Source organism: Lontra canadensis, unplaced genomic scaffold (assembly GCF_010015895.1).
Source record: "Lontra canadensis isolate GAN:19392208 unplaced genomic scaffold, GSC_riverotter_1.0 scaffold158, whole genome shotgun sequence".
NCBI classification, from domain to species: Eukaryota; Metazoa; Chordata; class Mammalia; order Carnivora; family Mustelidae; genus Lontra; species Lontra canadensis.
This window is the reverse complement of record NW_022631152.1, coordinates 698127-722314: the sequence shown is the minus strand read 5'-3', so window position 1 is coordinate 722314 and position 24188 is coordinate 698127. Positions and strand designations below refer to the sequence as shown.

The following is a 24188-nucleotide window of genomic DNA, read 5'->3' as shown; positions in this document are numbered from 1 at the left end:
ATAAAAATGATTTGTTCAAAATTACCCAACAAATTGGTGGTAGAACCAGAGCTATCCTAGGTCTCCTTATAGTCCAATATTTCCTATATATAATAAAGGGACAGGCATTACAGTCATCCTATGGAGAAATTAAGGCAAAGGAAATTCCTAGTATGAACACCAAAGCATTTAGGATCATAGAATCAGATCATCTGAATGTTTAGAAAGACTTTAAGATTAAATGTTGTCTAATCTAATCTACTACACAACGCTTGAATTCAGTCTACAAAATCCCTGCCAAATGGTTAGTCAGTATTTGCACATTTAGAGTGATAAGACAGTTGATCTTTGATCTCTAGAAAGTTTAGGAAGTTAAATGTTAGAAAGTTTACTGTTATATTGGGCCTAATTTATCTTGACACAACTTCAATTCTTCTTTAATTTCCTGGTTGACCCATTCATTCTTTAGAAGGATGCTGTTTAGTCTCCATGTATTTGGGTTCTTTCCAAATTTCCTCTTGTGATTGAGTTCTAGCTTCAGAGCATTGTGGTCTGAAAATATGCAGGGAATGATCCCAATCTTTTGATACCGGTTGAGACCTGATTTAGGACCGAGGATGTCTTGACACAACTTCAACTTCTAGATTTTAGTTCTGCTTTCTGGTACTTAAAAAATCATTTAGTTAGTCATGGGAATATTACCCTTTGACCTCTTTTATGTGTATTATCCTTTTCTTTTCTTACATCAATACTCTATTTTAATAGAACATATTTAAATGTCCACTGGACCAACCATAAATATGCTTACTACCAAAGTATTTCAAGTTCATTGTATAAAACAGGCCTGAAAAATCTCACAGAAGGGGTTAGAAAAAGGGAAACTGGAGTCCACTATAATTCATTTAGGCTAATTGTTTGATTTCTTTGATGTCTTTGCAAATGCTGGTTTTCTAGTGGGTCTCGGTATGGCTAATATAATCTCTTTCCTCAGGTTGATTCAACACATTTTGTAAAATTGATTAACTTGTTCTCTCTATGTATCTTTGTGAGATCTTTATTTTTGTGTACCTAGTGTTAAGAAACTTTGATGTATAAAAATCAGATTTAGACAAAAAGTTCAGAAAATGATCAATACACTCAAAGAAATAGTTTATTTTATTTTTTAAAAAGATTTTATTTATTCATTTGACAGGGAAAGAGACAGAGCATAAGCAGGGAGAGAGGTAGAGGGAGAGGGAGAAGCAGACTTCCTGCTCAGCTGGGAGCCTGCCATGGGGCTGGAGATTATGACCTGAGCTGAAGGCAGACGCTTAACCATCTGGGATGCCCCAAAGAATTCTTTTGGATAGCAAGTTTTCCAAATTCCCTTCAAGTGTAATTAAGATTGAAAAAAGTTCTGTTTCAACCTAAAATCTCTGGAATACTTTGAGTACATAAAGCAAGACACAAAAGTTTGAAAACTCCATGAGGGAGAATAGAATTACAGAAATAAACTTGTAAACGAACAAATAGAGATAAAATTAAAAACAAAAAGGCCATCTGAATATTACCACATTTTGGAGCCTGCAGACATGCACCAAGCTTTGCTGTTTGAGAGTTGGTATGGAGCTTGTGGTTCAACCTAAATAATTCAAGTATCATTTCAACCAATCAAGTGTTCCCAGACTTACAGAAAAGATAGGTCAGGTATATGTCATATTTTACTGCAAATATATCCGTATCATATAGTTAGAATGGTATTTGAAGTTTACAACGATATTCCAAACCATCTGTGTTTTTAATTCATCCTAATGTCAGGAAGTTTTTCCTCCTGATCTAAGCCTTTAGCTTGATTTTCCTGGAAGAAAAAGTTAAAGCTGGTTAGCATCTCTTCGTAAGGACCCTCTATGCGCACAGGCCCCATTTTTCTCTGGATCGTGAAGACCTGAATTTGCCACGAAGGTCACAGTAATTTTGTAAGGACCTGGTAAGTGGGATGATTTTCTTACTGATCCCGTGCCCTATTTTATCCAAGTGAATAAAAACCAATTAAGGGACAGAGTCAGTGCTTACTAGCACTTATTTGTCTGATTCAGGCTCCTGCCTCTGCATTTGCTGGGGCCCAATTTGGTATTTTATAGTAAAGTTTTGGAGTATAAAGCTAGGTAACCTTATAATAATAATGAGAATAGGAAACATTTATTTTTATTTTTTCAAAAGATTTATTTATTTATTTAGTTGAGTGGGGGTGGGTGGGTAAGAGGGATTCTCCAGCCTGACTTACCTCAAGCCTGGAGCTCCGTGGCCACTGGATCTCACAACCCTTAGATCATGATCTGACTGGAACCAAGAGTTCGCTGCTCAATGGACTGAGCCACCCAGATGCCCCCATTTATTTTCAGTTTAAGAGTTCAGCTTTTCATTGAACAGGTTACAGAAGAGGTTTAGTCAGAAAGTCCAAAGCCCATGTCATCAGCAGACTCTTCTGATTCTTCTTTCTTGGCTTCCACTTTCTTCTCAGCTGGGGCAGCAGTGGTGGAGGGAGCAGGACCTCCTGCTGGGGAAGGTCCACCACTCCCTACATTGCAGATGAACCTCCTGATGTTCACATGGGCCAGGCCCTTTGCAAACAAGCGTGGCCAGAAAGGTTCAACATTTACACTGGCTGCTTTAGTGAGGCATGGATCTTCATCTCTGTGACCAGTACTTCATCCTGCAGGATGAGGGCTGAGTAGATGCAGGGAAGCTCCAAGACAAAGGCCATGGTGCAGGTGAGTGCTGAGCAGGCACTGCCAGGTGAGGTGCTGTTGGTGTGGATAAAGGGAGAGACTTACCCCCACCAGGCCTTACCTTCCTGGGCAGGACCCAGCCCCTTAAAGGCAGCTGAGGAAAGGAAGGAAATATTTCTTTATAAAGCCAATAATTAAAGAATAAGATTCATTACAAAATTTCTGAAGTATTTCTCATACTTAGTGGCAAAATTGACTATTTGTATTAGATTGAAAATTACTCTTAGAAAAATCTTCTGAGCCAGTATTCTAGGAACCAAACATGAGACTGACTTCAGATCAGGTCTGGACCAATATATTTTGGTTTCTGCTAGAGACATTTAAAATGTGTCTACACTGCATTTAAAAGTACATTTTAGGCTCTTTGATTTATGATGAACCTCGGTATAGCTTCATTTTTGGGGGGTATATAATTTCCATCAAAATTGGAAAATTTTTGGTCATTATTTCTTCAAATAGTTTTCCTCATCCCTTCTTCCCTCTCTTCTCCTATGATTCCCAGTTACTCAGGTATTAAGCTGCTTGAAGTTGTCCCACATCTCACTGTCTTTTTTTTTTTAAGTCTGCAATGTCAAAATACTTAGTCCTACCCAGCGTATTTTTCATCTTTAGAAATTTGATTTTGGTCATTTTTGTATCTTCCATGGTCTTTTCATGAGTTAATGATTTTGGGTGTTAGACATTGTAAACTTATGTTGTTTAAGCACATTATTCTTTTGTATTCCTATAAATATTTTTGAACATTGTTCTGGGCATTCAAATAACTTGGAGATAGGTTGATCCTTTTGCGATTTGCCTTTCAGTTTTGTTAAGTGGCACCAGAGCAACTTTAAGTCTAGAGCTAATTTGTCCCTACCGCTGAGATAATATCCTTCTGGGTTCTCTACCTGTTGCCTTATGTATTATAAGGCGTTTATTCTGTTTTGTTTTTAACTCTGGCTGTGAGAATATTCCTAGCCCTGTGTGAGCTCTGACAATTTTTCCACCTGCTCTTTTTCCAGTGGTTCTTCGTTTCAGCCTTGAATAGTTTCCTCTTATACATGTGCTAATCAACACTCAGCATGAGACTTGAAGGGTATCCTCTGCAGATCTACTGCAGAGTACCCTGGTACTCTCTCCTCCTGGATACTCTGTCCCACCGTGGCTTCCCCAAATTCTCAACTCTGTTAACTCAGGGAGACAACTTCTTGTATTTCCCCTTCTCTCAGGGATCATTGTCCTGTACTGCCTGTTGCCCAATGTCCGAAAACAACTATTTCATATATTTGTCTATATTTGTAGTTACTTCATCATAGCCAGAAGTGTCATCCTAAAAGTCCATATATTTTAGGACTCTTAAGTGAGAATAGTTTCTGACTTTCTGTTAGTTTATCCTTAAAGTGTTTAATACATAGTATTTAAAGGCATTTATATAAACAATTGAAGTCTTTCTTTGGGGAAATTAAAACAACAAAACTTGATTGCATATCATGCTTTCATATTTTGCAGATGTTAATATTTAATCATATGCAGAACCATTTAGCTTAAGTGCATTAATGTAACTCATTTAAAAGAGGCCAGTAATTGTCCTATTAACTTCCAGTCTGGATGTTATCTGCTCTGCCCTGCTGGTAAGGCCAGAGGGGGTCTCTTCTATTGGCACCCTCAGAGATTGCTCTGATCTGTTGAAAATCCTGTTAAAATCTAATTACTTAGGAGAATCAGCCAGGGAATATCTAATGAGCTCTAGGAAACCCACTGAAAGAAATTCTGTGTTACTAACAAATGAAATGTCTTCTGTCTTTCAGTTACACTGGTACCACATGAATATAATTGCTGCCTTATAAAATGTGACTCTTGTTTGTTTTTAATTGTGTGTCATGAATTTTTTTGATCACGTGAAAATAACTTAATTTCTCGTGGAGGAGAAATGCTGGGGTAAAGCTTAAGAAGGTATACCTTATTTCTTCATGAATATTTGATAACTTGTTGTTAACAAATGCTTAAAAAAAGTATGCACATTATTTAATGAAACCACTACACAGGTATGAAAACATAATTAAAAAGCATTGAATTTTAAGTCTAGAATGAAAAATATGTTCATCAGAAAAACTCTGAAAAGGACTATTATCTGCAGTCATATTAAAAATATTGCCAAAAGAAATGGATTTATTAAAAATGAAAATTCATTTGTCTCACTTATTTTGTAAATATATTCTTGAGACTCCTAGTGTAGTTTATGTTCCTCCCGTCTTAAGCAATCAGTAATGTCTTTTTTTCATATCCAGCCCAACTTTATATTTCAACTTAATTGACTTCTATGTCTTTATATTTAGGACTTTGCTTTCTTAAAATTGGATGATTGGTTAAGACTATGGGGTTTGTAGTGAGGTAGACATGAGGTATTCAGATTTTGGTTCTTATGTTCACAAAAAATATCTTAACCCTCTTAGTCTCAGTTTCCATTTCTATAAAATGGGGACACTAATTAATATGTATAGTTTGTTGTGAGGATTTTGTGAAGTAAAGCATATAAGCGCTTAGCATAGTATTGTGCATGTAGTGACTGTTCAAGGGATGGTAGTTATTATTTTTGAAGACTAATTAAAATTTGGACTATGAAAGAATTGTGATATCTAAGATTCATTAAAAACTAATGTAGGGTGAATTTCTATTATCCTAATGTATTTCTATCACCATGTTCATATTAAATTTGTTGAAAAAATTAAAAGGAGTCTATTTTTAGCATGTCAGTGAACTTCATTCCAAAGTTTATCAAGTTTTTAGCTAATATGTCATTTTATAACATGGATTGATTTCGGCAGATGACACCAGAAACAAAATGTGGTTTGGTGATACATTACTTAGAAAAATATCTGTCTTAGTGATAAATTATTATTGGAATATTATATAAGATTTTAATGATTGAGGAGAAAAAAGACTATTATATATTATTTCAACAATTAACAATGTAACTATTATTTAAAATTATTATCTAGTCTATAGAACCCTGGCAGTTGAAATACTTAAATTGACAGTGCTTTTATTTTCAATCATGTGATAACATGTTAAAATTAGATTTCCTTTTTTGCCTAAAATATAGATTAAACATTTTTTTAATCAGGCTATTTGGAAGTTGATATACAAGTATACTTATAAAAAGATTTTTGTGTATTATAACTGGATAAGGAGGTAGAATTGTTATAATAATATTTTCACTTAGGATAGGCTCCTTTGTACTTAAAATTTCTTTCTTGTATAACTCATTAATTCTTACAACAACTTTATGAAGCAGCCACATAGTACTATATTGTAGGCAATAAAAGAAAACACAGAGTTTTTGTATACACATAGCTCTGATTATATTTCTTTTTTTTAAATGAGTCTTTTTATTTATTTTTTAAAAATATTTTATTTGACAGAGAGAGAGCGCGATCGCAAGCAGGCAGAGAGGCAAGGGGGGGGAAGCAGGCTCTCCGCTGAGCAGAGAGCCCTATAGTGGGGCTTGATCCCAGGACCCAGCGATCATGACCTGAGCTGAAGGCAGAGGCTCAACTCACTGAGCCACTCAGGTGCCCCTCTGATTATATTTCTAATATAAAAGATATACATACAAATTAGGATGTTTCAATGAAAGAATATTTAAATATTTAAAATAATTTGCTAATACTTGTTAATTTAATACTTTACATGGATTTAATTCTTTTTTTTTAAGATTTTATTTATTTGACAGAGAGAGAGATCACAAGTAGACAGAGAAGCAGGCACAGAAAGAGAGGGGGAAGCAGGCTCCCTGCTGAGCAGAGAGCCCGATGCAGGGCTTGATCCCAGGACCCCAAGACCATGACCTGAGCCGAAGGCAGAGACTTAACCCACTGAGCCACCCAGGTGCTCCCATGGATTTAATTTATTTAAAAATATCTGATTAAGAGGTATTGGTGTTATTTGGTAGGGAAAGATGTTACATTTGAGCAATTTCTGGTGACTTGTACTATTTGTTAAAAAGTTTATGTATACTAAATAAACACGGTGAACTTCTTTTATCTGGTAGGAATCATCGTGCTGTAATCAAGGACCCAACATCAGCTAATTAGTTCATTCAACAAATATTTATTGAGAGCTTATTATTTGCCAGAATGGGAATGTAATGTTGAACAAGATGGGCAGGGAAGAAGAATTAGCAGATTTATTATTAAAGCTAACATTTTGCCACATTGTCAGTTCATGAAACTTCATTCAGTTGAAGTCCTTGATAGAAAGTGCTTTGGTTGTTGATATTGGCATATGAAACTACTGGCTAAGCCTGGCTTTGCTGGGGAATTCATATATTAACTTGATTAAGTTAGCACATCTTCATTAACCAGTTTCTGTTGGTAACAGAAAACAAATACTTCACTTTGACAATAGAAGTAAAAACCAGAAAGAGGTAGTTTTGCATCTTTCCCCATGCCTTTCTTCTTCTTCTTTTTTTTTTTTTTAAGATTTTATTTATCTATTTGACAGACAGAGAACACGAGTAGGCAGAGAGGCAGGCAGAGAGAGAGAGGAGGAAGCAGACTCCCTGGGGAGCAGAGAGCCTGATGCGGGGCTCGATCCCAAGACCCTGGGATCATGACCTGAGCCCAAGGCAAAGGCTTTAAGCCACTGAGCCACCCAGGTGCCCCTTCCCATGCTTTCTTAAGTCAAACTCTCTGCTTGGGGGACGCCTGGGTGGCTCACTTGGTTAAGCATCTGCCTTCGGCTCAAGTCATGATCCCAGGGTTCTGGGATTGAGTCCGGCATGGGGCTCCTTGCTCAATGAGGAGCCTGCTTCTCCCTCCGCCTGCCACTCCCCCTGCTTGTGCTTGCTCACTCTTTCTTTCTGATAAATAAATAAATTAATTAATAAAATCAGTCTTAAAAAACCCCCCAAAACAAAACCAAAAAACCTGTCTGCTTGGCAAGCTTCAAATGTCAAATCTCTATAAAGCATGCTCTCCCTCCCACCCTAAGCCCCACCTTGCCCCACACACATCCACTTCCACAACTTCACCTGCCATGTGGTAGATGCTCAATGAGTGCTATCGAGTTAGCATAATTAGTAATTCATATTCTATTAGGTTATATTCTGTTTGTTGATTCCTTTGGATATCTGGAAAAAGCCAAGTTACAGGACCTTAATTTTCCTACATAAAAAACACTTTGTTTTCCAAAAACCTGATTAAAATATACTGAGGACTATGAGATATTAGCTTGAACCATATGAAATTGTGATATCTGATCATTTTTTGACCTATAAAAATAAAAATTTCATTTGATTAAACTGAATATTGTTTTTCTAAAGTGTTTTAATTGGACCAAAAATGCAATATAATCATCAAAATAATCACAACTCCAAATACATTAATTACACCACTACTTACAGTTTTCTTTCTGCCTTTCTATCTATTTCACCTTGATTGCTGATTTTGGCCTTGCTTTCTTCACTGAATGGTATTTTATTACCAAAAAATTAATTGCATAATATACCTGTCACTCCAAATACTAAATTATATATATTTTAATGTTAATGATCCTAGAGTCCAATAGGCTAGGTCTAGCAAGCAGTATTATTTGACTTCCTTAAGGACTTCTAGGTATCAGGGGATAGGGGTAGTATTTAATTTGCAAATTTAGTTATAGTTTAAAAAAATCAGTTTCTTTCAATATTAGAAAGTACATATAAGACTAATTTGTATTGTTTCCAACAAATTGGAAGATTTCATTAGTTTATAATTTTCAAATTATCATGGTGTTTACTCTGAAACTTTACTTGAAACTAAAATTTCAAGCCCTAGTCCACTAATTTCTGATTTATCTTGACAAGCTTCACAACATATGGTTATGACAATATGATATTTTCTCCAGAAATTATTATTCTATCTCTGAAGCAACAGGAATATTCCAAAAGTTAGCTTTTTCTGGAAAGGGCACAGATGATCATTCTTTCTTACTTAATATAAAGCAACCCCACTGAATAAGCTAAAGCTCCCCTAAGGTAAAGCTTGAGCTGCTCTGTTTTACATCTTTTAAGGAAAGACAGCATAATTTAATTTGCCTAACATAGGGCATCTGGAAGATGGTGGGAGAAGAGAGATGTAACCTGGCTCTTTATGCAAATACAGGGAAGTCCTTATAGCTACTTATCACTTAATCCAGGAGCCCTAAACAAGTAACTCAAATGAGTGATCCCTGCATTTGGGACCTGTGACAAGGCTTTTATTGGCTGTCAGCAAAATGAGAAAAGACAAGACAATACAAATTTTCCATAAAGCTGAATTTATAGAATTGAAAGGACTGTTTATGTTCTTTTACATACATACATACTTATTTATTTATTTATAAATTTTATTTATTTATTTATTTTTTTTAGTGTTCCAAAATTCATTGCTTGTGCACCACACCCAGTGCTCCATACAATATGTGCCCTCCACAATACCCACCACCAGGCTCACCCCACCCCTACCCCCCCAAAAACCTTCAGTTTGTCTCTCAGAGTCCACAGTGTCTCATGGTTTGTCTCCCCCTCTGATTTACCCCAACTCACTTCTCCTCTCCATGTCCCCATGTCCTCCATGTTATACCTTATGCTCCACAAGTAAGTGAAACCATATGATAATTGATTCTCTGTGCTTGAATTATTTCACTCAGCATAATCTCTTCCAGTCCCATCCATGTTGATACAAAAGTTGGGTATTCATCCTTCCTGATGGAGGCATAATACTCCATTATATATATGGACCATATCTTCTTTATCCATTTGTCTGTTGAAGGGCATCTTGATTCTTTCCACAGTTTGGCGACTGTGGTCAATGCTGCTATGAACTTTGGGGTACAGGTGGCCCTTCTTTTCACTGCATCTGTATCTTTGGGGTAAATACCCAGTAGTGCAATTGCAGGGTCATAAGGTAGCTCTATTTTTAATTTCTTGAGGAATCTCCACGCTGTTTTCCAAAGTGGCTGCACCAACTTGCATTCCCACCAACAGTGTAAGAGGGTTCCCCTTTCTCCACATTCTTTCCAGCACATGTTGTTTACTGTCTTGTTGATTTTGGCCATTTTGACTGGCGTAAGGTGGTATCTCAATGTGGTTTTGATTTGCATCTCCCTGATGGCTAATGATGATGAATATTTTTTTCATGTGTCTATTAGCCATTTGTATGTCTTCTTTGGAGAAGTGTCTGTTCATGTCTTCTGCCTACAACCCACGGCATGGGAGAAGTTATTCACAAATGATACTACAACGGGCTGATATCCAAGATCTATAAAGAACTCCTCAAACTCAACACACATACATACATATTTAAATGGAACTTTTCTTTTTAAAGAAAATTCTTTAACAGCAATTTTAGGTTCATAGCAAAATTAAGAGGAAGGGACAAATATTTCCCACATGACCCTGCTCCCCAATTTGCACTGCCTCTCCCATTATCAATGTCCCCCACCATAGTGATGTTACAACTGATTAACCTATACTGATACATCATTCTCACCCAAAGTCCATAGTTTACATTAAAATTCACTTTTGGTCTTTACATTCTGTGGTTTGGACAAATGTATTATAATATATATCTACCATTATTAGTATCATATAGAGGAGTTTTATTGCCTGAAAATCCTCCATGTTCCATCTATTCATCTTTTCTCTTCTCCCCTCCTGCAACCACTATTTTTTTTTACTATCTCTGTAGTTTTACCTTTTATAGAATTGCATATAGTTGGAATCATACAGTGTGTAGTTTTTCAGATTGCCTTCTTAGTAATTTGCATTTAAGTTTCCTCTATGTAATATAGTCTATCTTTTATGAAATTAGAGTAAATTACTTTTTCAGTATTCCTCTTTGTCAAAAACAAAACAAAACAAATAGTAAACCTGTGTAACTCCTACTAGTTTTTGAAATGTCTTTGAAACCTAAAAGTTTTGGAAGCATGTATTTTATATACCTGTTTTTTCATCTTTTAAATTTTTCTTATTTTGCTGGACTAGTGTGATCATTAAATGAGGTACAGAGACATATATGGTTGGGATAGTACCTGATACCCTGTGGATGCTTTCAACTTCGGTCCAACTGAAATGTTAGTGTAAGCCCAAGGTTTCATCTAGTTTTCCTTTCAGGAGAGTGAAGATAATAGTTCATATTGGGACATTACTTGGCACTTAGTAGATGCTAAATAAATATTTTTTGAGTTTATGGGATACTAAAGTAGAAGTCTTATAGGCAGATTGGTATGAGGGTCAGGAGTTCTAGAATGAGTTCTAGACAGGAAATCATTATTATAGCATAGATGGTAATTGAAGTCAGGAAAGTATGAAGACAAGAGGATCTGAGACACAATGTAATGCTTTTAAAGCCTATGATGCTGTGTTGCCTCCCAGTCATATACGCAGAGGAGGTACAAAGGTCGGGACATCTTACAGTGTCAATGTCCTCCTAACTGTTGTTTGTACCATATCCTCAATTTTTTGGACTTTTCGTTCTAGATAAAAATGTGAAAGTCTTTGGATTCCCATCATTAAATCTTTCATTCCAGAGCCAGCACCTCTTTTCCTGTGAGGTCTTAGTCACTTTGGGTGCTGTTGGCACTACAGATAATCCTTTAGGGTGAAAAAAAAAAGTTAGAACTAAGAGATTATTTAGGGGCTCTTGAATGAAGTTGGGTTATTCTCTGATAATAAGTATATTCTTCTCTGGAGAATGATTCCCCCCTACTAGAGGAGCATGCCCTCTTTGACAGAGCATGCAGCTTGAGAAGAGACACATGTGGAGAGGTAAGAGAGAAAGGAGATCCTAGCCTAGCCAGCCAGAACTAATGAAGCCAGCCTGGCAATCAATGCAATGACAGATGCTGTAGCCAGATCACTCTCACACCCAACAGAGATGTATGGTTTTCTTACTCCTGTGTAAAAGGGCAGCCAGAAAGACCTTTGTGCAGCCTGGCCTTTGTTACCAGCTGTCTGGCTGTTGGTAGGACTTGTCTCTGTTTATAGTACCCTCCCCATTTCATCCCAAGGGACACACATACTCTATAAATCCCATTCTCATGTGCTGGGTCAATCTGCCCATTTGAATAGTTTTAAAGTTCTCTTGGCATAATTTTGATTCCTGGACTTTTTGTTATTGGGTGTGGGCCTCTGCTAAGCTGCAAAGTTGGCAAAATTCATGGTCCACAACTCTGGGATTTTGCCTGTGGTCCTCTCTTCCTGGCTACCTGATGCCCTCTCCCTTTCAAAAGAACATAGTTTATATTTACATAGTCCCCTTCTTAAGGGAGATCAGAGAGACAATGTGATAAATCAGTAAACAGTATTTATGGCAAATGCATATTCCTTAGACCCCCTAAAAGCTAATCTGTATTCACACCCACAGTTCTCTTCTGGTTTGAATTTAAAGGATAGTCATCCTTAAATCTAAGAATTATTCCTCTACTTGTGCCCTAGATCTCATTTCCTCCTCCTACCTTAGGTTCCTTGTTTTATCAGTGATGCCCACTCTCCTGTACTTTCATTGTCTTCCTCTCTTTTTTAAAATATCTGAGTTCTAACTTTGGTTTTGCTATCTGCTACTTACGGTGTGAACTTAGGAAAATAGTTTCACCTCTCTGGACCATAACGTTCTCATCTGTAGAATGAAAGAGTGAGATAAGATGATCTCTAACTACTTTTTGTTTCTTACTTTCTGATCTAAAGGTAAAAATTTATGAGGCCTGGTTTATCTTTGCATTCTCACATACTGACTTATCTGTCTTGGTGATAAATTATGACTGGAATATTATATATTAATGATTGAAGAGAAAAAAGTCTATTGCAGGGGCGCCTGGGTGGCTCAGTGGGTTAAGTCTCTGCCTTCGGCTCAGGTCATGATCTCAGGGTCCTGGGATCGAGCCCCGTGTCGGGCTCTCTGCTCAGCAGGGAGCCTGCTTCCCCGCCCCCCCCCGCCTGCCTCTCTGCCTACTTGTGATCTCTGTCTGTCAAATAAATAAATAAAATCTTTAAAAAAAGTCTATTGCATATTATTTCAACAAGTAACAACGTATCTATTTTTTTAAAGTGTTTAATTCCAGTTTGTTGGCATATAGAATAATATTGCATTCAGATGTACAGTTTTGTGATTCAGTACTTCCATACAGTCCCTGGTGCTCATCACAGTAAGTGCACTACTTAATCCCCACCACCTAACAATGTAACTTTTTTTTTTAAGTAAACTCTACCCCCAGTGGGGGCTTGAACTCATGACCCTGAGATCAAGAGTCCCATGTTCAACCAACTGAGTCAGCGAGGTACCCCTACAATGTAATTGTTATTTAAAATCATTATCTGAGTTAGAGGAAAAATTTTCTGGTCTATATAAGCCAAGAAACACTCTCAGGTACTTAGAATTTAATATTGTTCTAGTTCTTAGAAAGCAAAATGATTCTGTAAATAACTCAGTTTACACTCAGGTATTATTGATTTTTTTTTTTTTTTACATATTTCTTCCTATGTTAGAAGTCTTTTCATTGCAAGAAACTGAAACCCGATTCAAACCAATTTAAGCAAAAAGATTTCCCAGAGGAGTAGCTAGCTTCAAACCTAGATGGCTCTATGGATTCAAACAAGGTCACTAGGGCTCTGTATTTCTCTATTAATCATGCTGTTACAAACAACACCCAAATCTCAGTAGCTCAACACAATAGAAGTTTATTTCTGTACACATAATAGATTTAATGAGCATGTTCCATGGGTAGCCTTCCATGTGGTAATTTAGGACTTCAAGCCCATTTCATCTCCTAGCCCGCTACTTCTAGGGCATCTGAGGCCTTTGCTAGATTTTACATCTAGCCAACAGATAGGGGTGGAAGTCGGGGAGACCATACAGGATCACTGTCACTGGCCAGAGTTTAGTCACATGGCTATAATCATCTGCAAGGGAGACAGAGAAATATAATTTAACGGTGATCAGATGTAAGAGGAAAAGGTTTTAGTAAACACATAGTGGTCTCTATTGCATTTTCTTTTCATTTCTTGGCTTAATTGTCTCTCCTGTGTCATTCTTCACCAAGTTCTCTCCATGTAGAAGCAAAAATAGCAGCATGCAGCCACAGACTCAAATCCTCCTAACCTTATCAAACCTCATTTACAGTGACTGTCTTCCTTAGTAGCTCCAGCTGAAAAGCCCATTCATGGACCAAATGAGGCCAGTGGAGTGGATCCTACTAGTTGGCCAGGCCTGGACCTTTACTCCTCTAACTTTATCTCTACCTAAAATACATGAATGGGTTATCCCAGAAAATTCTCTAACTAAAAAATATAGGAGCAAGTGTTGCTATAGAGGCAAAAACCAAGAAATATATACTATCTCCCTATTAGGAACAATTATTATTTTAATTTTATTAAAAAAATTTCTCATTGCTCATGTCTTGATAATTTGTAAAATGTCTCTTTGTCATTTACACTGATATGTGAATTTATTGATCTTACCAAACAAATGAGTACAGACGGGGACAATATATTTGAGTAGATGTGTGCCAATATCATTCTGAAAAATGTCACCGAGATACTGTCACCAAGATAAGTGTAATTGTCTAAAAAATCAAAACAAAACAGGTATTTAGAATATTGTCTATGTAAAGAGAAGATGGCAATGTTTATCTCACGGGAATTAATCTTCAGTGGTAGAATTTTAGGTCTCTTGATTGGGGAAGATGCTTTGGGTTGTGTTTCTTCTCTGAAGCCTTCAAATCAGGCCACGTAAATGACTCTGTGTTGATGAAAGGGCAGTGAGTGAAATTTCAGGGCCTGTGCACCAGCTGCACTGCTGGCCCCATTGCTCGTATGGAGAAAGCTGACTTACGCAGGCACATAAGACTTATAAACAGGGGTTGGGTTCTTAATGCTCACGTAGAGGTAAGAGGCTTTGACTAGCAGGCCTACATAAGGTAGGAAAGCTGGAATTGATGCCCCTGTTCAGGCCCTGGGACTTAGGCGTTCATATATTCACAGGCTAGAAAAACACTCTGACCAGATATGTGGCAAAGAAGCCTGCCATCTGTCTAGGAAATTAAAATCTTAAGTTTGTGTTAAGTATGTGTGATACCCAGATTTATTCTACCTGCGTGATGTGGGATTCATAGTCAAAGAAACAGTCCAGAGCCACTCATAACATTGGGAGAAACATGTTTGTAAAAACAAGCTTGAACATAGGTATCTTTACTCTCAGAACCCAGGGTAACTATGATTACTATAGAATGAATAAACTTTTCTGAAAACAGAATAGAAAAACATTACCAACCATAAAAAGAAAAAAAGCCTTTCTGAGGAGAGTTAACAGATGCAGTCAACAGAATTAGCACCCTAAGAACTAGAAATAATGGAACAGTTTGAAAGAGGTTATAAAATAAATATGTTTATAATGATTTAAAAAAAATAAAGGGAAGAGTAGGGGTGCCTGGATGGCTTAATAGGTTAAACATCTGACTTTGGCTCAGGTTGTGATCTCCAGGTACGGGGATCAAGCCCCTAGTGAACTTGGGCTCCATGCTCAGCAGGGTGTCTGCTTGTCCTCCTTTTCTCTTTGTCCATTGCCCTTGGCCAAAACAATTTTGAAAAAGAAGAACAAAGTTGGAGGACTCATATTTCCTGATTTCAAAACGTATTATAAAACCAAAACAAAAGTAATCAAAACAGTGCCATACTAGCATAAAGACAGACAAATAGATCAATGGAATAAAATTGAGAGGCCAGAAAGAAATCCTCATATATATAGTCAAATGATCTTCAACAAGAGTCCGAAGACCACTCAATGGGGAAAAGGCAGTCTTTTCAACAAATGGTGTCTGAAAAATTGGATATCCACATGCAAAAGAATGAAGTTGGGCTTTTGTCTTATACCATATACAATTATTAATTCAAAATGGATTAAAAACCTAAACATAAAACCCCAAATGACAAAACTCCTAGAAAAAAAAATAGGAAAAAATGCTATATAACATTGTACTTGGCAATGATTTCTTGGATATGACACCAAATGCACAGGCAACAAAAAAATATATATATAAACAAATGGGACTACATAAAACTTAAAACCTTTTGTGCATCATTCAACAGAGTGAGAAAGGCAGCCAATGGAAGGGAGAAAATATTTGCAAATGACTGAATAGTATTTCATTATATATGGTGTGTGTGTGTGTGTGTGTGTGTGTGTGTATGACTTCTTTATCCAATCACCCATCAATGTTCCTGTGCCTTAACTATTGTAAATAATGTTGCTATGAACATGAGAGTGAGAGTACAGATATCTTTTCAAGTTAAAAGAAATCAGACTTGTGGTTATCAGAGATAAGGGATGTGGGGTGGATTGGAGGAAGATGGCCAAAAGCTAGAAACTTCCAGTTATCAGGTAAATAAGCACCAGAATGTAATGTATAGCATGATGACTATAGTTAACACTGCTGTAGGGTATATAAGTTGTTAAGAGAGTAGATCCTAACAGTTCTCATCACAAGGAGAAATTTTTTCTTTCCTTTTTATTGTATCTATATAAGATGATGGATGTTAACTAAACCTATTGTGGTAATTATTTAACAATATATGTAAATCAAACGATCATGTTGCACACCTTAAATTTATATGGCGATGTATGTCAATTGTTTCTCCATAAAACTGGAAAAAATTATTGTACACTAAAAAAAACCACAATGAGATATCACTTCACACTCATTAAGATAGCTTCTGTAAATACACACACACACTCAGACACACAATACCAGAAAATAGTGTTGACAAGGGTATAGAGAAGAAATTGGAATCCTTGGAGGATTGGACTTTTGGTGGGATTGTAAAATGGTGCACTACTATGGAAAACAGCATGGAAGTTCCTAAACACAGTTAAAAACAGAACTACCTATGATCCAGCAATTTCTAGATACATAAAGAAAGCAGGGTCTCAGAGAAATTTCCCATGTTCACAGCAGCACTATTCATAATAGATAAGAGATGGGATGTAACCTAAATGTCCATCAGTGAATATATGGATAAATAAGTGAATATTACTCAGCTTTAAAAAGGAAGGAAATTCTGTTACATCCTATAACATGGATGAACCTTAAGGACATTATATTAAGTGTAATATTGGTCAAAGAAGACCAATATTGTATGATTCTACTTATATGAGTTATCTAAAGTTGTCAAATTCATAGAAACAGAAAGTAGAATTGTGTTACCAGGGGTTGGGATAAGGAAGAAAGAGAGAGTTATTGTTCAATAAAATGGAGTTTCAGATTTATAAGATGAAAAGTTTTAGAGATTTGTTTCATAAAACAAATATATTTAATATTACTGAACTTTACACTTAAAAATGGTAAAGATGATTAAAAACAAAACAGGAAGAAAGAATTAAGAAAAAAATAATTCATATAAACATGTCCAAATAAGAATATTTAATGTACATGAGTTTGTTATATTATTTTGTACACTTTTCCATATGTTTGAAATATTTCACAATAAAAATGTAATTTATTGTTCTTAAAAAAAATCTCTGATAAAAAAAATCAAAGAATAAATGGACCAGTGTTCCATGTTTATGGTATCAAGTTCCAAACTTGATCAACATTGTCAAGATGTCAGTTCTTCCTAACTTAATCTATGGATACAATGCAATCCCAATAAAAATCTAAGCAAGTTATTTTATGGATATTGACAAACTGACTTTATAGTTTGTGTGGACAGACAAAAGACCCAGAATAGCCAATGTAATATTGAAGAAGAACAAAGTCAAATAATTAATACTACCTATAGTAGTATTACTACTATTATTATGTAGTATACTTACTATAATCTAGACAATGTGGTACTGGTGAAAAAATAAATAGACCAATGAAACAGAATAAAGAACCCAGAAATAGACCCACATAAAGATGTCCGTTGGTCTTTGAAAAAGAGCAAAGGCAACACAATGGAGCAAAGATAGCCTTTCAACAAATGATACTGGAAAAACTGGACATCTACATACAAAAAAAAAAAAAAACCAACAAAAAGAATCTAGAAGCAGACCTTACACTCTTCACAAAAATTAACTGAAAATGGGTCACAGACCTAAATGGAATGCAAAACTACAAAACTCCTTTAAGATAACATAGGATGAAGTATAAATGACTTTGGGCATGTGATGACTGATTAGATAAAACACTAAAACCATGATCCATGAAAGAAATAATTGATGAGGTGGACTTCATTCAATTTAAAAACTTCTAGTCTCCAAAAGAGACTGTGAAGGGAATGAGAAGACAAGCCAAAGAAAGGGAGAAAATATTTGCAAACAACATATCTGATAAAGGACTGTTACTAAAACATACAAAAAATTCTTAAAGTTTAACAATAAGAAAATGAACAACTCAATTAAAAAATGAGCAGAGGGGCGCCTGGGTGGCTCAGTGGGTTAAGCCGCTGCCTTCCGCTCAGGTCATGCTCTCAGGGTCCTGGGATCGAGCCCCGCGTCGGGCTCTCTGCTCAGCAGGGAGCCTGCTTCCTCCTCTCTCTCTGCCTGCCTCTCTGCCTGCTTTGTGATCTCTCTCTGTCAAGTAAATAAATAAAATCTTTACAAAAAAAAAATGAGCAAGAAGAGATACAGTTGGCAAATAAGCATATTAAAAGATGCTCCGCATAATATGTCATCAGAGAAATGCAAATTAAAACAATGAGATACTACTACACATCTATTAGAATGGCTAAAACTCAAAACACTGACAAAACCAAATGCTGATGAGGATATGGAACCACAAGAGTTTTCGATTGCTGGTGGGCACACAAAATGGTAGAGCCACTTTGGAAGACAGTTTCTTACAAATTTAAACATATTCTTACCATATAATCCAGCAATATTACTCGCTGGTATTTATTCAGAGGAGTTGAAAACTTATGTTTACACAAAATCCTGCACATGGATATTTGCTGCTTTATTCATAACTGTGAAAACCTGGAAGCAGCATGTCTTGTAGTAGGTGAATAGATAAATAAACTGTGGTACATCCAGATAATACAGTATTAGTCAATGCTAAAAAAGAAATGAGATAATCAGACCAGGAAAAACATGGAGGAAACTTAAGTGTATATTAATAAGTGAGAGAGCCCAACCTGAAAAATTTTACTTGCTGTATGATTCCAACTATATGACATTCTGATAAAGGCAAAATTATGGGAAAAGTAAAAGAACCAGTGGTTGCTGGCAGTTAGGGGGTTGGAAGGGATAAATAGGCAAAACAAAGAGGACTCTTATGAAAGTGAAACTATTCTGGATGATAATATAATGGTGGATATATGCCTTTATAGATTTGTCCAAACACATAGAATGTACAACAGCAAGAGAGAACCCTCATGTAAACTATGGACTCTGGTGATCATATATTAGTGTAGGTTCATCAGTTGTAACAAACATATCACTCTGGTGGGAGATGCTTATAGTTTTGGAGAGGCTATGAGTGTGGAAGGGCAGTTGGTATATGGAAACTGTCTACTTTCCTCTCAATTTTGATATGAACCTAAAAATGCTCTTAAAAATAAAGTCTTATTTTTTTAAAGCTAGTATTCTGAAAAAGAATATGTTGAATTTAGAGAAAAGAAAAGCTACATGGGTGGTGTAGTAGCCATTACCATATTGACCAATGTTGTTTTCTAAGCACATGGAAAGCTACATTTCTCAGCTCCCTTATAATCAGACTGTGCCATGGAACTAGTTCTGGCTAATCAGCTCTCAGAGGAGGTAACTTTTAGGTTCAAAGTATTTCATTGCAGATAAAAGAAATGCAGGTGCTTGTTTCCTATGTGTTGACCAAGGAAGCCACTTGTTTGAGATTGTGAAATTTCCACCCTGGTAGGGATTCATATTGCCTATCTTGTACCCTCGTTCTACATTCTTGCTTTCTAGTTGCTTTGCACTTTGGAATGGCCATGAGACTCATTTTAACTAATGGGTTGTAAGGAAATGCCTATTTTTCTTCTTAGATAAAATGAAAGGCTTGATGAGAAAGCCTTTATCCCCTTCTTTTCTGCTTGGAACAGTGTCATGAAGATGTTATATTTGGAACTCTGACATCTCTATCATGTGACTAAGCATGAGGACCAAGGAGAGTGAGGAGCAGAAAAACAGAGCCTCTGTGTGTGTGTGTGTGTGTCTGTCTATCTGTGTTTTAATTCCAGTATGGTTAACATACAGTGCTATATTAGTTTCAGATGTACAATATAGTGATTCAACAATTCTCAATTCAACAATACATTACTCAGTGCTCATTGTGATAAGTGTACTCTTAATTCCCTTCACCTATTTAACCCATCCCCCATAAACCTCCCCTCTGATAACCACCAGTTTGTTCTCTATAGTTAAGAATGCATTTTTTGTTTGGTTTGTCTCTTTCATTTCTTTGTTCCTTTGTCTTGTTTTTTAAATTTGACATATGAGTGAAATCACACGATATTTGTCTGTCTCTGACTGACTTATTTCACTAAGTATTACACTCTCGGGATCCATTCATGTCATTGCAAATGGCAAGATTTCATTCTCTCTTACGGTTGAGTAATATTCCATTGTATGTATTTACCACTTCTTCTTTACCCATTCATCTATTAGTGGACACTTGAACTGCTTCCATAATTTGTCTATTGTAAAGAATGTTGCAATTAACATAGGGGTGCATGTATTTTTTCAAAATCGTGCCTTTGTATTCTTTGGGTAAATGCCCAGTAGTGCAATTTACTAGATCATATGGGAAATTCTATTTTTAATTTTTTGAGAATGTCCATATTGTTTTCCACAGCAGCTGCCCCAGTTTGCATTCCCCTCCCCCCCAGTGCATGAAGGTTCCTTATTCTCCACATCCTCGCCAACGTTTGTTGTTTCTTATGCTTTTGATTTTAGCCATCCTGACAGGTGTGAGGTGGTACCTCATTGTGGTTTTGATTTGCAGTTCCCTGATGATGAGTGATGTTGAGCATCTTTTCATATGTCTGTTGGCCATCTGTATGTCTTCTTTGGAGAAAGTTCTGTTCATGTCTTCTGCCCATTTTTAAGTTGGATTATTTGTTTTTATGGTTTTGAGTTGGGTAAGTTCTTTATATATTTTGGACACTAAACCTTTATTGGATATGTCATTTGCAATTATCTTCTCCAATTCGGTAGGTTGTCTTTTAGTTTTATTGATTGTTTCCTTTGCTGTGCGGAAGCCTTTAATTTTGATGTAGTCCCAATGGTTTATTTTTTTTTTATTATTTAAATTCAATTAGCCAACACATAGTAGTACCTCATTAGTTTCAGATGTAGTGTTCAATAATTTATCAGTTGTGTAGAGTTCCCAATAGTTTAATTTTGCTTTTGTTTCCCTTGCTTCAGGAGACAGATCTAGAAAAGTGTTGCTATGGCTGATTCAGAGAAATTATTGCCTGTGCTCTCTTCTACGATTTCTATGGTTTCACGTCTCACATTTAGGTCCTTGATCCATTTTGAGTTTATTTTTGTGTATGGTGTAAGGAAGTGGTCCAGTTTCATTCTTTTGCATGTAGCTGTCCAGTATTCCCAACACCATTTGTTGAAGAGACTGTCTTTTTCCCACTGCATATTCTTGCCTCCTCTGTTGAAGATAGATTGACCATGTAATCGTGGGCTTATTTCTGGGCTCTGTATCCTGTTCCATTGATCTGTGGGTCTCTTTTTGTGCCAGTACCATACTGGTTTTGTTTTTTTTTTTTAAGATTTTATTTATTTATTTGACAGAGAGAGATCACAGGTAGTCAGAGAGAGAGAGAGAGAGAGGAGGAAGCAGGCTCCCTGCGGAGCAGAGATCCAGATGCGGGGCTCGATCCCAGGACCCTGGGACCATGACCTGAGCCGAAGGCAGAGGCTTTAACCCATTGAGCCACCCAGGCGCCCCAGTACCATACTGTTTTGACCACTATAGCTTTGTAGTATATCTCGAAGTCGGGGATTATGATACCTTCAGTTTTACTCTTCTTTGTCAAGATTGCTCTGGCTATTTGGGGTCTTTGTGGTTCCAGACAAATTTTCAGAGTATTTGTCCTAGTTCTGTGAAAAATGCTGTTGGTATTTTGATAAGGATTGCATTAAACCTGTAGATTGCTTTGGGTAGTGCAGACATTTTAACAATATTTGTTCTTCCAGGCCATGAGTGTGGAATATCTTTCCATTTGTTTGAGTCCTATTCAGTTTCTTTTTGTTGTTGTTAAGTTTTTATTTTAATTCCACTTAGTTAACATAGAGTGTGATATTAGTTTTAGGTGTGTAATGTAGTGATTCAACATTTCCATACATCACCCAGTGCTCATCACAAGTGTACTCCTTAATCCCCATCACCTATTTCACCCAAAGCCCCACCCCCTCCCCCTGCCAGAAACCCTCAGTTTGTTTCCTGTAGTTCAGAATCTGTTTCTTGGCTTGTCTCTTTTTTTCCCCTTTGCTCATTTGATATGTGTCTTAAATTCCATATATGAGTGAAATCATATGCTATTTGTCTTTCTCTAATTGGCCTACTTAGCATTATACTCTCTAGTGCCATCCATGTCATTGCAAATGGCAAGATTTCATTCTTTTTTCTGGATTAATAATGTGATATATATATCTATGCATATACATATGTATAGATATATACATATATCTATATCTATACATATATATATATGCATATACATATGTATATGCATAAATATATATATCACATCTTCTTTATCCATTCATGTACCGATGAACATTTAAGTTTCTTCTATATCTTGGCTATTGTACTATTGTAAATGATGCTGCAATAAGGATATGGGCACATGTATCTCTTTGAAATAGTATTTTTGTATTCTGGGTAAATACCCAGTAGTGCATATGCCGTCTTTAATTTCTTTCATCAGTGTTTTATAATTCTCAGAGTACAAGTCTTTCACCTCCTTGGTTAAGTTTATTCCTAGGTATTTTACTATTTTTGGTGCAATTGTAAATAGGACTGTTTTCTTAATCTCTCTTTCTGCTACTCCATTTTTTATGTATAGAAATGCAATACAATTCTGTATATTGATTTTATATCCTATGAGCTTTCTGAATTTATTAGTTCCAATCATTTTTTGGTAGAGTCTTTAAAGTTTTTCTGTATATAGTATCATGTCATTTGCAAATAGTGAAGTTTTACTTCTTCTTTACCAATTTGGATGCCTCGTATTTTTTTTCTTCTCTGATTGCTGTGGCTAGGGCTTCTAGTACTATGTTGAATGAAAGTGATCAGAGTGGACACCCTTGTCTTGTTCCTGATCTTAGGAGAAAAGATCTCATTGAGTCTGATGTTAGCTGTGGATTTTTCATGTATGTTCTTTATTACATTGAGGTATGTTCCCTCCAAACCTACTGTGTTGAAGGTTTTTATCATGAAGGTATGTTGTACTTTGTCAAATGCTTTTTGTTCACCTAATGAAATGATCCTATGGTTTTTATTCTTTCTCTTGTTGACATGATATATCACACTGCTTGATGCAAATATCGAACCACCCTTGCATCCCAGGAATAAATCCCACTTGATTGTGGTGAATAATTTTTTTAAGTATTATTGGATTCAGCTTGCTAATATTTTGTTGAGGGTTTTTGCATCTATGTTCATCAGAAATATTGGTATGTAGTTCTCTTTTTTTGTAGCGCCTTTTTCTGGTTTTGGTATCAGGGTAATATTGTCCTCATAGAATTAATTTGGAACATTTCCTTCCTCTTCTATTTTTTGGAATAGTTGAATAAGAATAGATATTAAGTCTTCTTTAATTGTTTGACAGAATTTAGGGTCACCCAGCTGGCTCAGTCATTGGAGTATGATTTTTGACCTCAGGGTTGTAGGTTTGAGTCCCACATTGGATGTAGAGATTACTTAAAATAAAATTTAAAAAAAGTTTTTTAAAAATAAATGTTTGGTAGAATTCAGCTGTGAAGCCATCTGGTCCTGGACTTTTGCTGGTTGGGATTTTTTTTTTACTATTACTGATTCAATTTCATTGATGGCAATCAGTCTGTTCAAATATTCTATTTTTTCTGATTCAGTTTTGGTAGGCTGTATGTTTCTAGGAATTTATCCTTCTAGATTTTCTAATTCATTGGCATATCATTTTTCGTAATATTCCCTTATAAGTCTTTATATTTCTGTGGTGTCAGTTGTTATTTCTCCTTTTTTTTAAAATTTTTTTTAAGATTTTATTTATTTATTTGACAGAGATCACAGGTAGGCAGAGAGGCAGGCAGAGAGAGATGGGGGAGAAGCAGGCTCCCTGCTGAGCAGAGAGTCCGATGCGGAACTCAATCCCAGGACCCTGAGATCATGACCTGGGCTGAAGGCAGAGGCTTAACCCACTGAGCCACCCAGGCACCCTATTTCTACTCTTTACTTTTTTTAATACTTAGTATAATTTTATCAATAACCAAAAGTTCTGAGCATATTATATTTTGA

At 36.2% G+C, this 24188-nt stretch overlaps 1 pseudogene; it reads right to left on the bottom strand.

The window, feature by feature from the left end:
• Positions 1-2366: 2366 nt before the first annotated feature.
• On the bottom strand, positions 2367-2813 carry LOC116859531 (annotated as a pseudogene).
• Between the last annotated feature and the right edge of the window lie 21375 nt (positions 2814-24188).